Source organism: Rhinatrema bivittatum, chromosome 6 (assembly GCF_901001135.1).
Source record: "Rhinatrema bivittatum chromosome 6, aRhiBiv1.1, whole genome shotgun sequence".
Taxonomy (NCBI): Eukaryota; Metazoa; Chordata; class Amphibia; order Gymnophiona; family Rhinatrematidae; genus Rhinatrema; species Rhinatrema bivittatum.
Genome location: NC_042620.1, coordinates 86,343,169 through 86,358,487, shown reverse-complemented (window position 1 = coordinate 86,358,487; position 15,319 = coordinate 86,343,169). Strand labels below are relative to the sequence as shown.

General features: G+C 42.0%; 1 protein-coding gene across 6 annotated transcripts in view; it reads right to left on the bottom strand.

The window, feature by feature from the left end:
- The window catches only part of PKP4 (plakophilin 4), a 578,155-nt gene that overhangs the window by 329,939 nt on the left and 232,897 nt on the right, over positions 1–15,319 (bottom strand). The gene's annotated exons all lie outside the window — the stretch shown is intronic.

The following is a 15,319-nucleotide window of genomic DNA, read 5'->3' as shown; positions in this document are numbered from 1 at the left end:
AGGTGAAAGGAAGACTGGAGGAGGATAATGAGAGGGGCAGGATTTAGAGAAAAAGGATGACTAGAAGAGGGGGCTGAGAGAAAGAACATAAGAAATTGCCATGCTGGGTCAGACCAAGGGTCCATCAAGCCCAGCATCCTGGGCTTGATCTGTTTCCAACAGAGGCCAAACCAGGCCACAAGAACCTGGCAAGTACCCAAACACTAAGAAGGTCCCATGCTATTGATGCAATTAATAGCAGTGACTATTCCCTAAGTAAACTTGATTAATAGCAGTTAATGGACTTCTCCTCCAAGAACTTATCCAAACCCTTTTTTAAACCCAGCTACACTAACTGCACTAACCACATCCTCTGGCAACAAATTCCAGAGCTTAATTGTGCGCTGAGTGAAACATTTTTTGCTGATTAGTCTTAAATGTGCTACTTGCTAACTTCATGGAGTGCCCCCTAGTCCTTCTATTATCTGAAAGTGTAAATAACTGATTCACATCTGCTCATTCAAGACCTCTCATGATCAGAGGTAGTAAAAGAATAGGGATCAGTTAGAAACACATGGGATTAAAGAAGAAAGCCCAGGAGAGTAGAAGCAGGGGTGAGACTGAGATGAGGACATTGCACAGGGCAGAGTGGTAGAGGTGGTGAGTAAAAGGATTATCCAGGATTAGGGGAGGGGACAGAGATCATTATGGACCAAAGTTTGCCCACTCCTGGTCAAAATCTACTATCCCAAAGTGAAGCTTTATCTATACAGTAATGGGAAATGTAGAATGAACCTCATCCTGCAATTAAAGTAGATCTTAGGTGGGCAAATGACCATGCTATGACCCTAAATTAAGGGTCTTGACATAGGGGCCGAAAGAACAGACCTGACTGGGCATAACATAAGGAAATGCTAATTATAATTCAGTTAGAAATGTTGCCAAAAAAGAGATGCCTTAAGCCTACTCTGTCTACAAGTCAAAGTGGACAGCCTTAGCCATCTTGCAGACAAAGCCAGAGAAGGAAAGTTCTTCAAGGAGGAGACCTATTCCAGGCTATAGTGGAGGGTATACTGATGGGAGGGTCAGTTGAACATTGCTCTTCAGAACAATACACATTTGCTCGGCATCCAGGACTCTTCAGACTAAATATTTGTTGAATGGATTATCTGGGAACATACCAATCCTGAAGACATACTGCTGGCATGAAACTTGGTTTCTTTGGTACTGGGAATGGATGGTGTGAAGGAGCAGCATTTTGTGAAGACCCATGGGGCAGAAGCGAGCCAGAACAGCAACACCTGGTACTGGAAGTGCTGTTTTCTCACCATGAATCAGCGATATTTCCTGTGATTGGCGAAGATATCCATATGGGTGTGCATCCTTTAGCTTGAGGGAGCATAGCCAGTCCCATTTTTGCAAAAGAGGGATCAAGCTGCCCAGAGAAACCATCTTGAACTTTTCTTTTTATTTTTTTTTTAGAAACTTGTTCAAGGCTGTTAGGTCTAGGATGGGCTGAAGTCACCCTGTTCTCTTTGGATTCCAGAGTACCTGGAGTAGAATTCCCCACTCTTTGCCCTGGGAGCACTGAGAGGAGAAGATAACCTTGCTGGTGGCTGAAAAGAACCAGTAAGTTTTTGCTTGGGACGTTGACTTTTTTTTTAAAAAGTATTGGGGCAAAGTTAACTATTTGGTAATATTATTTAGTGTGTCTGTGTGTTTGTTTTTAATAGTCAGTAAGGCAGCAAATAAACAGAAGTTAGACTGTATTTTTAAATAGTTAGTAAGGCAGTTAAGTAAGCAGTAGTTAGTGTGTTTATTTTTAAAAGTCTATAAGGCAGCTGGTAAGCAGAAGTTGGTGTTTGTATATTTAAAACAAACAAAAAAAAAAAAAAGTAGCCAGAAGCTAGAAATAAGCTAGGAGCAGTGTATACCTAAGTAAAAAGGTTGAAAAGTTCAGTTCAGTTACTCACCTTGGAAAAGTGTTGAGGTAGTATGGTTTGGTTTGATTAGGTACCAACATTTGTTAATCAAGAGAGCAGTGAGTCACTCTGGCCCACTAACTGAAGTTGGACTGTTTGTATTTCCCAACCCTCCCACCACTCGCCCACCCACCCCTAGCTCATCCTTTAATTTATAGGCAGGTGCCACTTTAAAAAACAAAACAAAAACACCACCTTATTGAGAGTTTACTCATTCCCGCGTAGGCCACTACTAGACATATAGTGAATGCACTAATACATTTAAAGGACATTAGACACATTCCTACTCCCATAGCAATCTAAAACATAAGTAGAAGCTGAACAAATTTGAGATGAAGGCAGCAGTCCAGCAGCAAGAGGGGGGCTTCCCAGTCTTTTGCATAGAGTGTCATATGTATGATTTTTTACCCGCCGGTGAGAAATTGTACATGTGCATGCGACGCAAAGAGCTCCTGGCTCTCAGATAAAGAGTCCGATCTCTGGAGGCTAGAGTGGCAGACCTAGAGGAGCTGAGGCAGACAGAAAGGTATATAGATGAGACCTTCAGGGACATAGTAGCCAAGTCCCAACTTCAGACTGGCAGCCCTGGTGCTGCCTTGGAGGAAGAAGGTCTCATGATTGGAGAGCATCAACCTGGTGTAGCAAGAAAAGATCCTGTAGCAAGGACCTGCTCTCCAGGTGATGCACTGTCCTTTCGCACCTAGGATATCTCCCCAAGGCCTACTGCCCAGGAGGGAAGGGTTAGGTCGGCCGTCAGTTAGTGATTTGATTATTAGGAATGTAGACAGCTGGGTGGCTAGTGGGCGTGAGGCTCGCCTGGTAACATGCCTACCTGGTGCGAAGGTGGCGGTCCTCACGCGTTACCTAATTAGGATTTTAGACAGTGCAGGGGAGAAGGCGGCTGTCGTGGTACATGTGGGCACCAACGACATAGGAAAATCTGGGAGGGAGGTTCTGGAAGCCAAATTTAGGCTCTTAGGTAGAAAGCTTAAATGCAGAACCTCCAGGGTAGAATTCTCCGAAATGTTCCTTGTTCCATGCGCAGGTCAGAGGCAGGCAGAGCTCCGGAGTCTCAATGCGTGGATGAGACGATGGTGCAAAGAGGAGGGATTCAGTTTTGTTAGGAACTGGGGAACCTTTTGGGGAAGGGGGAGTCTCTTCCAAAGGGATGGGCTTCACCTTAACCAGGGTGGAACCAGAATGCCGGCGCTAACTTTTAAATAGGAGATAGAGCAGCTTTTAAACTAGAACAAAGGGAAAAGCCGACAGTCGCTCAGCAGCGCATGGTTCGGAGAGAGGTATCTTCAAAGGATACTAATGATGCATTAGAATTAGGGCATCCCGACAGGGAGGTTCCAATAATAAGAAAAATAGTCAAAGTGCCTGTAACTAAAAACTCACCTGAGCTAAAAAATTCTAACTTATCCCTATCAATTAAAAAGCAGAATGAAAATACAAACAAAAAACAAACTTTGAAATGTTTGTATGCTAATGCCAGAAGTCTAAGAAGTAAGATGGGAGAATTAGAATTTATAGCAGTGAATGATGACAGACTTAATTGGCATCTCAGAGACATGGTGGAAGAGGACAACCAATGGGTCAGTGTTATACCGGGGTTCAAATTATATCGCAATGACAGAGAGGAGCACCCGGGAGGCGGTGTGGTGCTTTATGTCCGGGATGGCATAGAGCCCAACAGGATAAACATCTTGCATGAGACTAAATGCACAATTGAATCTTTATGGGTAGAAATCCCTTGTGTGTCGGGCAAGACTATAGTGATAGGAGTATACTACCATCCACCTGGTGAAGATGGTGAGACTGACAGTGAAATGTTAAGAGAAATTAGGGAAGCTAACCAAATTGGTAGTGCGGTAATAATAGGAGACTTCAATTACCCCAATATTGACTGGGTAAATGTATCATCAGTACATGCTAGAGATATAAAGTTCCTGGATGGAATAAATGACATTTTTATGGAGCAATTGGTTCAGGAACCGACAAGAAAGGGAGCAATTTTAGATCTAATTCTCAGTGGAGCACAGGATTTGGTGAGAGAGGTAACTGTGATGAGGCCACTTGGCAATAGTGATCATAATATGATCAAATTTGAATTAATAACTGGAAGGGGGACAGTAAGCAAATCCACAGCTCTCGTGATAAACTTTCAAAAGGGAAACTTTGATAAAATGAGAAAAATTGTAAGAAAAAAACTGAAAGGAGCAGCTACAAAGGTAAAGTGTGCAAGAAGCGGAGTCATTGTTAAAAAAAACATACCATCCTAGAAGCACAGTCCAGATGTATTCCACACATTAAAAAAAGGTGGAAAGAAGGCAAAATAATTACCGGCATGGTTAAAAGGGGAGGTGAAAGAAGCTATTTTAGCCAAAAGATCTTCATTCAAAAATTGGAAGAAGGATCCAACAGAAGAAAATAGGATAATGCATAAGCATTGGCAAGTTAAATGTAAGACATTGATACGACAGGCTAGGAGAGAATTTGAAAAGAAGTTGGCCATAGAGGCAAAAACTCACAGTAAAAACTTTTTAAAATATATCCGAAGCAGAAAGCCTGTGAGGGAGTCAGTTGGACCGTTAGATGATTGAGGGTTAAAGGGGCAGTTAGAGAAGATAAGGCCATCGCGGAAAGATTAAATTATTTCTTTGCTTTGGTGTTTACTAAAGAGTATGTTGGGGAGATACCCGTTCCGGAGAAGGTTTTCATGGGTAATGATTCAGATAGACTGAACCAAATCACTGTGAACCTAGAAGATGTGGTAGGCCTGATTGATAAACTGAAGAGTAGTAAATCACCTGGACTGGATGGTATACACCCCAGGGTTCTGAAGGAACTAAAAAATGAAATTTCAGACCTATTAGTAAAAATTTGTAACCTATCATTAAAATCATCCATTGTACTTGAAGATTGGAGGATAGCTAATGTAACCCCAATATTTAAAAAGGGCTCCAGGGGCGATCTGGTAAACTACAGACCAGTTAGCCTGACGTCAGTGCCAGGAATAATAGTGGAAATTATTCTAAGCATCAAAATCACAGAACATATAGAAAGACATGGTTTAATGGAACAAAGTCAGCATTACTTTACCAAAGGCAAGTCTTGCCTCACTAATCTGCTTCACTTTTTTGAAGGAGTTAATAAACATGTGGATAAACATGTACTTGGATTTTCAGAAGGCGTTTGATAAAGTTCCTCATGAGAGGCTTCTAGGAAAAGTAAAAAGCCATGGGGATAGGTGGCAATGTCCTTTCGTGGATTACAAACTGGCTAAAAGACAGGAAACAGAGCGTAGGATTAAATGGACAATTTTCTCAGTGGAAAGGAGTGGGCAGTGGAGTGCCTCAGGGATCTGTACTGGGACCCTTACTTTTCAATATATATATATATATATATATATATAAATGATCTGGAAAGAAATACGATGAGTGAGGTAATCAAATTTGCAGATGATATATATTTTGCAGATGTATATATTTTGGAATATTTATTTTGCCCTTTAGGTCAAATGTATACTCAGAATGACATAATTGTGAACCTTGCTATCGTTGTTCTATCTTCTTTCTTCCGCTAATCTTGTTATACACTAAGTTATATGTAAAGCATGTTGCTGAATTTTGCTGTTCTACTGTAAACCGATCAGATGTTCCATACGATGATCGGTATACAAAAACCACTAATAAATAAATAAATGATACAAAATTGTTCAGAGTAGTTAAGTCACAAGCAGATTGTGATAAATTGCAGGAAGAACTTGTGAGACTGGAAAATTGGGCATCGAAATGGCAGATGAAATTTAACGTGGATAAGTGCAAGGTGATACATATAGGGAAAAATAACCCATGCTATAGTTACACAATGTTAGATTCCATATTAGGTGCTACCACCCAAGAAAGGGATCTAGGCATCATAGTGGATAACACATTGAAATCGTCTGTTCAGTGTGCTGCGGCAGTCAAAAAAGCAAACAGAATGTTGGCAATTATTAGGAAGGGAATGGTGAATAAAACGGAAAATGTCATAATGCTTTTGTATCGCTCCATGGTGAGACCCCACCTTGAATACTGTGTACAATTCTGGTCGCCGCATCTTAAAAAAAAAAATAATTGCGATGAAGAAGGTACAGAGAAGGGCGACCAAAATGATGAGGGGAATGGAACAACTCCCCTATGAGGAAAGACTAAAGAGGTTAGGACTTTTCAGCCTGGAGAAGAGACGGCTGAGGGGGGATATGATAGAGGTGTTTAAAATCATGAGAGGTCTAGAACGGGTAGATGTGAATCCGTTATTTAGTCTTTCAGATAATAGAAAGACTAGGGGGCACTCCATGAAGTTAGCATGTGGCACATTTAAAACTAATCGGAGAAAGTTCTTCTTCACTCAACACACAATTAAACTCTGGAATTTGTTGCCAGAGGATGTGGTTAGTGCAGTTAGTATAGCTGTGTTTAAAAAAGGATTGGATAAGTTCTTGGAGGAGAAGCCCATTAACTGCTATTAATTGTTGACTTAGAAAATAGCCACTGCTATTACTAGCAACGGTAACGTGGAATAGACTTAGTTTTTGGGTACTTGCCAGGTTCTTATGGCCTGGATTGGCCACTGTTGGAAACAGGATGCTGGGCTTGATGGACTCTTGGTCTGACCCAGTATGGCATGTTCTTAGGTACAGGCTCGACCACTCTGGCTGTTAAGAGGGAGGACAACTCCATTGAAAGTACTCCCTGAGGCTCTACCAGCCCCCCCAATATGGGACAGAGGGCAATTTAGCAGGACACCAATAGGTTCAATTGGTATCCCTGATGGACAGAGCCCACTGGTTCACAAAGAACCGCAGCCTGCCTCCAGCCAAAGGATCCATTGCCCCGGGTATGGGCAACTGGCTTATGTTCCCTGTGGGCCAATCAAAACCCCGTTCCCTAGGTTTGATGGAGGAGCCAACTGGAGCTTGGGAACTCTCTACTGCCTGGACGGCCGCAGGAGATCTGATGGTGTTGATGGGTGCAAGGAGGCAGAGGATAGTGCTTTCTTCGGTGAAAAAGACTTCCTGGGTGCCAGTCTCGACGGCCTCCTGGAGGAGGATAGGTCCAGAGTACTGGTGGAGAATTGTTGGAGGTTTCATAATGGTCTTGGAGCTGGGTCACAGCATCAGTCACCCTATCTATGTAGTCTCCTGTACACTGCACATCAACCCGAGATTCGAGGCTTGCAGCTATGCCATTCTGCGGGTGCAGATTCCCGCTGCAGAGAATCTTAATGCCATCTCAAAAGCTTCATAGGCCACATATGTACCTTGTGTTTCCTGCACTCCAGATACTTGTGCACCAGCGACATGAGGTTGACTTGCTGCTGCTGAGACAGCTGCTCAACCACCTCCTGCATCTGCTTCCAGGTGTCCCGCGAGTACTGGCTCAGGTAGAGTTGATAGGCAGCGATGCGGGTAATAAGCAGGGCACCTTGGAACATCTTCCTCCCAAGAGCATCCATCGCTCTGTGTTCATTCCCGGGTGTGCCGAGGAATGGGTCCGAGAGTACTTGGCCCTCTTGAGGACAAATTCGACCAATACTGACAGCCGAGGCAGCTGATGTGTATCAAATCAGTCAGCCTTCTGGACAAGGTAAACTCCCATCTAAGTTCTTATTAACTGGAGGCACTGTGAGGGGATGTTCCTAAATCCTCAGCAGCAACTCCTTAAGGATCTCATGTACAGGGACTGCCACAATCTCCTTAGCAGGTTCCACAAACTGAAGGATCTCAAGCATTTTGTGCCTGCCAGCCTCCTCTGTCAAAAGCTGGAATGGGATGGTCTCAGTCAACACCCTCACAACCCTGCGAAGGTTACGTCCTCAGGTGGAGACTTCCTTTGCTCATCTGGAGGAGAAGGGTCTGATGAGAGACCACCCTAGTTCTTGCAGGAGGACTCCAGCTGATCATCCCCCCAGGGGTCAAAGGGACCCGCATCCTCACTGTATGCCACAGGGGATGGGGCCCTATGTGCTCAGCCTACATCCAGGAGTGCAGGCACAGTTGGAACTGGTCAGGAGACTACAGATCTTGGCATCTCCACTGGCCCCGGTGGAGGTTCTCAAAGGAACCAGCAATGACCACCATATCAATAGGGGGAGGTGTTGGTGCCCCGCTGGCCACCAGTGCCATCCCGGGAACCAGCTGGGTTGGTAACTCACCGATGATCACAATGAGCTTCTCCAGAAGTGGTACGAGGATGGGTGGCACTGGCTCCAGTGCCACAAGACTGAAGCCCTGCAGTATCTGCTCCACCGTCAGCTGGACTCTGCGCTCTAGCTTCTCCTCAAATGTTGTTGATGCCAACACCAACTGGGAAGTAGGAGGGGTGGCCAGATCTTCCTTAGATTTGCGAGGGGGATTGGCGACTTGCACAGACCTCAGGCATTGGAGGATGGGTCTCTTTACCCATTGGGGGGGGGGGCGGCTTTGGGGGCAACTCTGCAAAAGCTGGTGCATTCTGTGCCCAGCACAGAGCATCGATGGGGACCAGTACTGATGTTTGGCCCGGTCCTTCACCGGGCTGAAGTTGAAGACGACAAACCTAGCATCCTCAGCCCAGAGGAGATTGACAGTCAGTCTCTGGCACCCCTATCCACCAGAGACAACAGAACAAATGATCCCGCTAATGTTGATGGCGTGGCATCCACTGGTGCGGCTCCAAGGTCCTTCAATGCTGATGCCGCCGATGCCAATGGCTTGGACTTCCTTGACCCAAAGAGCTGATCATCTCGTTGAGTCGAAGCAGACATCCCGTCGAGGTCATCTGGGCACACAAGCGACAACACCAGACATTATGCGATGCCCCAGGCAGAGGATGCACATCTCATGAGGATCGGTGATAGTCATGGTTGTCGGGCACTGGGGGCATCTGTGAAAAACGAATGTGGCCTTGACGGGACAAAAGGGCTGAAAGTCAGAGTGATTGCTGTGGGAGTCGATGACCGGCGGGCACCGAGGCACCGCCACCACTGGGCAAAAGACTGTGAAAGGAAACTTACCTGAAACGCCGAAAGCTTGACTGGGGACACTATATGGGAAGGCACAGAGAGGGATCCTATGACGGATTGACGAGAAAAAAATCGTGAAAAAACAAAATGCAAAAAACTAGGTTTTCCACAAGGCAAAAAGCCAAGTTTTGAGCTCAAACCGCGAAGCTCACAAATCTGTGGAAAGAGAGACTGAAAAGGGACCGCATGGGGATGCGTGGTATAGGGCATGCTGTGCTCAGGGTGCCTTGTCAAAGTTCTAGAAACTTTGATATAGGTTTTTCGCATCGGGCTTCATCTGATGTCACCCATGTGTGATGTCTACCATCCTTCTTGTCCTTGGAGAATAGTAGATTACGGACAAGATGGCTCACAGCCTGTACAGAAAATAATTCCCTAAAACAGTAAAACAGATAAATCCAGCTTCTCTAGAACAGAACTAGAAATGGTGGCATTGCTGGATGTCAAGCGTTGATGTCAGAATGTTTGTATAAAGAAAGGCATAAGTTGGCATAGCTCATCCACTTGAAATTGTCTAAACACTAACATTACTGTATCAGAAAAATACTGGGATCACAAGCTTGAGAGAACTGCAGAGAATGAGAAGCTGTGATCACCTGGGACATTCCTATTCCAATAGATAAAAGGTTTGATGCAAAAAAAACAAAACCAGATACTGTGGAAAAGGAAAAAAGCATAAGAATAGAAGTGTCAGTACCAAATGTTCTATTCTATAGACTGTACGGAAAAAAAAAGATCAAGTACTAAATAATGCAATCAGACCAACAAAATGTGGTAGAAAAATTCAGAAATCGTTCCAGTAATACTGGGTGCCTCTGGCCTCATTACAAACCTCCAGGTACATATAGATGTTAACTGTGCATAAAACGCCCTGTGAATTCCAGAAGGAAGCTCTCTTTGGCATAATATAAACATTAATAAGGACATTAGCAGTAAATTTGAAAGATTAACATTCAACATATCCTGGCTTACGAGTGAGATTCATTCCTGTCAAGGTGTGCACAAAGTTAACCCAATTGAAGACGTTTTCTCCTGAGCCAGAGAGACATGTCATAGCTTCAAGATTTTGCTTGAGATTTGGTGCCAACACTTCAGCTTCTTAGATTGAGCGCTCCAAGCCTTGGACTGTACTTGAGTCAAGGGAGAGAGAACTGCTGATTCCTAGGCCTATCCTCAGACTGAAGAGCCAGAGGTCAATACCTCTGATGCAAACTGCTCACTAGGGATTAGTATCACTCTAATTCTCAGTTAGAGCTTTTGATGCCGGCTTCAAGGAGCTGAAATTTAGCTCACATGCAAGGAGCCTATCCTTCTGGACCCATAATGCTCTGTGTGATATTTAAACACAGATGTCACAGCTGGAGGCAAAATGACTGTCCTAGACACTTTTTGCTGCAAGTAATGGACATCAGTCATTTGTAACTGGGTCCGAATAGGAGGTCACTGGACTGCACTTGGACATGATGAGAAAAATAAAATGAAGCAAAAATCAAACTAATTTTCCTCTTCACAAAGATAGCCAAAGAGATGGAAAATTCAGGTGGCTGACAGCTTCACTGAATTAAAAAATAAAAAAAAATAGAATGGCTCAGTAAAATATTGGAAAAAAATGTTGAAAATGCCAAACACTGGCTTGGTGACTGTGGCAGTGTTGTGCATTTCCATGAAGGAAGATGGATTCAATTACTGGGTTAGGTCTTCCTTTTCTCAGATCAACCGGGACTAGGAATCACAGTCATAATTAATGAAAATTCTTAGTGGATGGATTTAAGGCCCACGAATGCAAGGTTCTGGAAGGAGCCCTGGTCCATAGCCCCTGGTCAAGGGATTACCACCGCAGTGGATTCAAAAATTGGGAGGTGATATAACACTATGGGAAAAATCCCCAGGAAGCTGCAAAGACAGGCTTATGGTAGCAGATCCCAGCCCTGGAAGTCCAAAGGAGGAAATTGTTGGGTCAAAAAAAGTGCCAAAGAAATCTAGGGTGATGTAATGGGGTTTTAGGTAAACAGTTTTAAATGGGGGAGGGGGAACCTCTTCAGCTTTCCAGGGTTGCAGAAGGAAAAATCACATCTGTTCTTGGCAGACAAAAATGACCTGAGGGGAGTTGCGAGGCTGCACTTATTTAATTCACCTTAGAAACTACCTAATCACATCTACGTAGGATGCAATCATTAAAACCTCTACAATAAAAATGGTATAAACACAACATCAAATATTACAAAACATAACAGTGAAATAATAAAAACAGACATCAATAATATATGACAAATACAAAACTTACAACTCATGAGCAGCGAAAGATTGTTATACTTTATCAGAAAGCTCTGGAAGCATTTGTCCATTCAGCAACAAACATGGTCACATATTCGTGTGTGACAATTGTTAACTGCATGTCTTCAGAGAATAAATCAGGCATAAGTCTACGAGAAAATACTAGTCTGCCCATACTAATGAGATATGGTACTGCAGTTTTCCATATATGAATGTATAGGTTTGAACTCTCTTCCCTGTAACTCTTAACCTTTATATTTTACCAATCAAAAATGCTGACTTCCATCAGAATCATATATGTTGGATAAGAGTAGAGAGTAGAGATGTGAATCGGAACCAGAATCGGTTCGGATTTCAGTTCCGATTCACATCTCTATAGATGTGAATCGGAACCAGAATCGGTTCGGATTTCAGTTCCGATTCACATCTCTAGTAGAGAGCATGATAATTTAATATATATGTTCTCTATTTTTGAAGAAAAATTCAGGAATTTTGAGGGAATTTAAAAACTGGTCTATCACATTAATGTGTGTTCAGATACAGGATAACAAAGTTTTTATGTTTGAGTTAATATAAAAAAATAGTCCACACAGAATTTACAAATTGACCTTGGTGGGGAGAACTTTGAGGACTGGATGAAAAAACAAAACAAAAAACAAAAACCGTGAAATTATGGAAATGGATACTCACAAAAAGTATAAAACAGAGACAGAGATACTATGGAAGCCTGAAAGATAATTTTTTCTATTTATAGTACTATAACTTGTAACATATGTTAGATGCTTATAGTATATGGCATGAATCCAGAAGGATAAATGTGTTTTCTTTTTGGGGGGAGCCAGTCTTAGTAGTTTAGTTCTAGTTGGAAGAATTTTCTATTTATTTAAAAATGTTTCTATACCGCTTTTACAAACAATGTTTAATCAAAACAGTGTATAAAACTATCATTCTAAAAAAGAAAAGCCAAAAATATATTACAAAAAATATTATATAAATAAAAAATTAAACAAAACTATTAAAAGACAACTTAGAATAATACTAAAATAGTGACATGGTGCCATTGCAATTGAGTCAAAAAATGATAATTAAGATTTTTTGAAAAATTATGTTATTTGGTGGATGTAATTTTAAATGCAAGTTGAAAGAGATGCGTTTTTAATGATTTTTTTGAAGTGATTCTGATTGGATATGGTTCTTAGTGAGTCTGGTAAAGTCTAGAAAATCAGATGAAAAATTTTGATGGATGTATTTTATACCTTTTAATATAGTCTGTAAGAAAATATTAAGAGACAAAGGGAACAATGTTTTTTGTTTTTACTGTTGAAATCAAACATTTACAGTATATATTTAACGACTGAGTCTTTTGTACCTTTGATTTCTGCTGCTCCCAGCTGAGAACGTTTGGCTAGCGAGAAACATTTTGTGCTGGTGGTTTCTAAGGCATTGTCTGTATGCATTCACTTCAACTGTCAATTTTTTTCTTTGTTGCCCTACTAAAACTATTTAACAGAATTTGATATAAGGCTATTCTTTAGTACAAAGTTCTGAAATAAGATGCCAGGGGTGGAAAAATCCCAGATGCCAGCACACGTAATTTAGTACCTTGAACTTATCACCGATTCCATAGCCCAGAAGATGAGGGGGCTGCTGCTTTCTGGGGCCAGAGGAGGTGGTGTCATATTGTGGGATCAGGAATTACTGCTGTGGTCCAGTGAAAGAGCTATCGCCACTGCCCACAGCCATTACAGCTACTGCCTCTTCACCTGTCTAGAGGAGCCTGGGGCATCTTGTGTAGAGGAGGGAAGTCACACCACAACTGCTGTGATGCTGGGCTTTCCTTTGCTGGCCAGTCACACACACACACACACACACAAAAAAGGAGAGACTGGAGTGAGGGATGACGATGAGGAAGGTCAGGAGAAAAGAGGTACAGGGAAGAATGGAAGAGGCTGAAGGAAAGAGCAAAGAAAAAAGAAAACAAGCAAAAAATAAAAAAAAAATCTACCACTCTCCCCCTTCCCAAAGTAAAACAAAAAAAATTTAATAGTACAAAAAGTAAATGGTTGTCCTAACTCCTACATTTTTTGGCTTAAATAAGAACATAATCTGACTGCAATGACAAACTACAAGCAGCTAATTTTGTTATGGTCACTACTGCCTTTATATATCACATATGCTCAATGAGATGTTTGGTTTCTAATTTAGAGCTTTTAAAAACCTCTCCTACCTACACATACCTTGCTTTAGAAGTAGATCACGTGTTAGAAATGCTATTTACAAAGTGGTTGTGCTATTTCAGAGATCCTTTCCCTCAGATACAGACATTACTCATCTCCCTTATTTTCCTTTTACATATTTCTAAAACTATAAATACACTAGAAAAAGTGCAATAAAATCATATGCTTCCAAAACAGATATGCTGTTACCCATTTCACTAATCAGTCTAACATAGCTGGCTGAAAGAACAATCCATACTACCCATATACAAATATATCGTAAAAATTGCTTACCTGTTATACATGGGACATAATCCAACCTACTCCATGGCTATTCTTCAGCCTTTATTTGATTAAAAACTTTATTTACTGATCTTTTTATTTCTTATTTGACAGATTACCAAATCCATCATCTTTCCCCCATCTCGCCTATTTTTTTCAGTAGGATACAAGGCATTGGGCAGTCCTCCAAATCGGTTTATCTCTGAGTGTCTTTCTTGAAGAAAAATTTTTCATCTTGGCTTTTTCTCACCTATCAGAAAAGCAGGCCAGTGGATCCAAAGTGTACTACATCAGCCTTAGGAATGACAATGCCAATGGCTGTGAAATTTGCTCCAGGATGTCACCCAGCTCAGTTTCATCCTGAAAGGACAAGATCTGTACCTTTCTTGCTGGTAAACTTAAGCCCACTTCCAATAAGCTGGTTTCAAAGTCTCATGGTTTAAGATGCCAATCATGGTTGTGCTGTTAGCAAAGCTTTGCAGGAGAGGTTTTCAACCTTTTTGTGCCTTGTTCTGACTACAGATCCATAAATCAATCCAAGTTTTGATCTTATTGCCACAGTTTGAGCAAGGGCTCCAGAAATTAAAACTGACATCAGCAAATGTTGAGTCTCGAATGGAAGCTTTGACATTGTTTCTTAGCTTGGCTTCTTCAGGACTTTCCAGAAGTCAGAATCATTCCATGAAATCGCTATCAGGGATGAGAGGTCTCCTACAAGACCTACCCCTTCATCCTCTACACTATTCGACTTGGGAATGGAGGGGAGAATTTTGTTGATAGCCATAAATAAAATAAATCTGGTGACAGGGTTGGAGTGTCAACCTTAATCCCAATGGATGCTGCTGCTACATGTGTCTACTGGCATAGAGTATTATGGCACTGATATTGGCATGACTCACTGTCAAAGCAGACCACTCTGAAGTTTGATAAAGTGATGCAGGCCAAGGTAGCTGAGCTATTTTCTCCACTAACCTTGGTCCTACAAAGATCTGACCAGAGACTAGGCCCATTGATGCTATCTTGATGCTCCTTAACTCCTCAGTACATAGAGGACTCTTGATCTTCCTTCAGAAGTCTCCATTATATGAGAAAGTGCATTCTCCAGCTGAAGATATTTCTTCTCAAAGGATTACAATTTCTTTATCTTGATTTAGAGGTGGCAGAAGAATTCAGGGTGCCTTCACTCAGTCTCCTGAAATACCTTGACATACCACAGAAGTTGGTGGCAGTGTACCTCCACCTTTTTTGTTCAGAATGTGAATCCAAGTACATGGGAAGTTTTACACAAGGTACTATTAGTGGGGAAAACTGGCTGGTGGATGTTAAGTATTGTGTGCAAGTAGCTACTGGATTTGACAAATTCCAAACCAAGCCACAGAACAGTTGTCTAATCTGACCTCAAACACCTTGATGTGCAGACCGACTAGACCATTTTGATCTTTATCTGCCATAATTTACTATGTTAATAGGTATGGGAGTTCCCACATGCACACACTGCCTTGTGAGCCCCTCAAGTCACTTCCAAAACAAATCTTT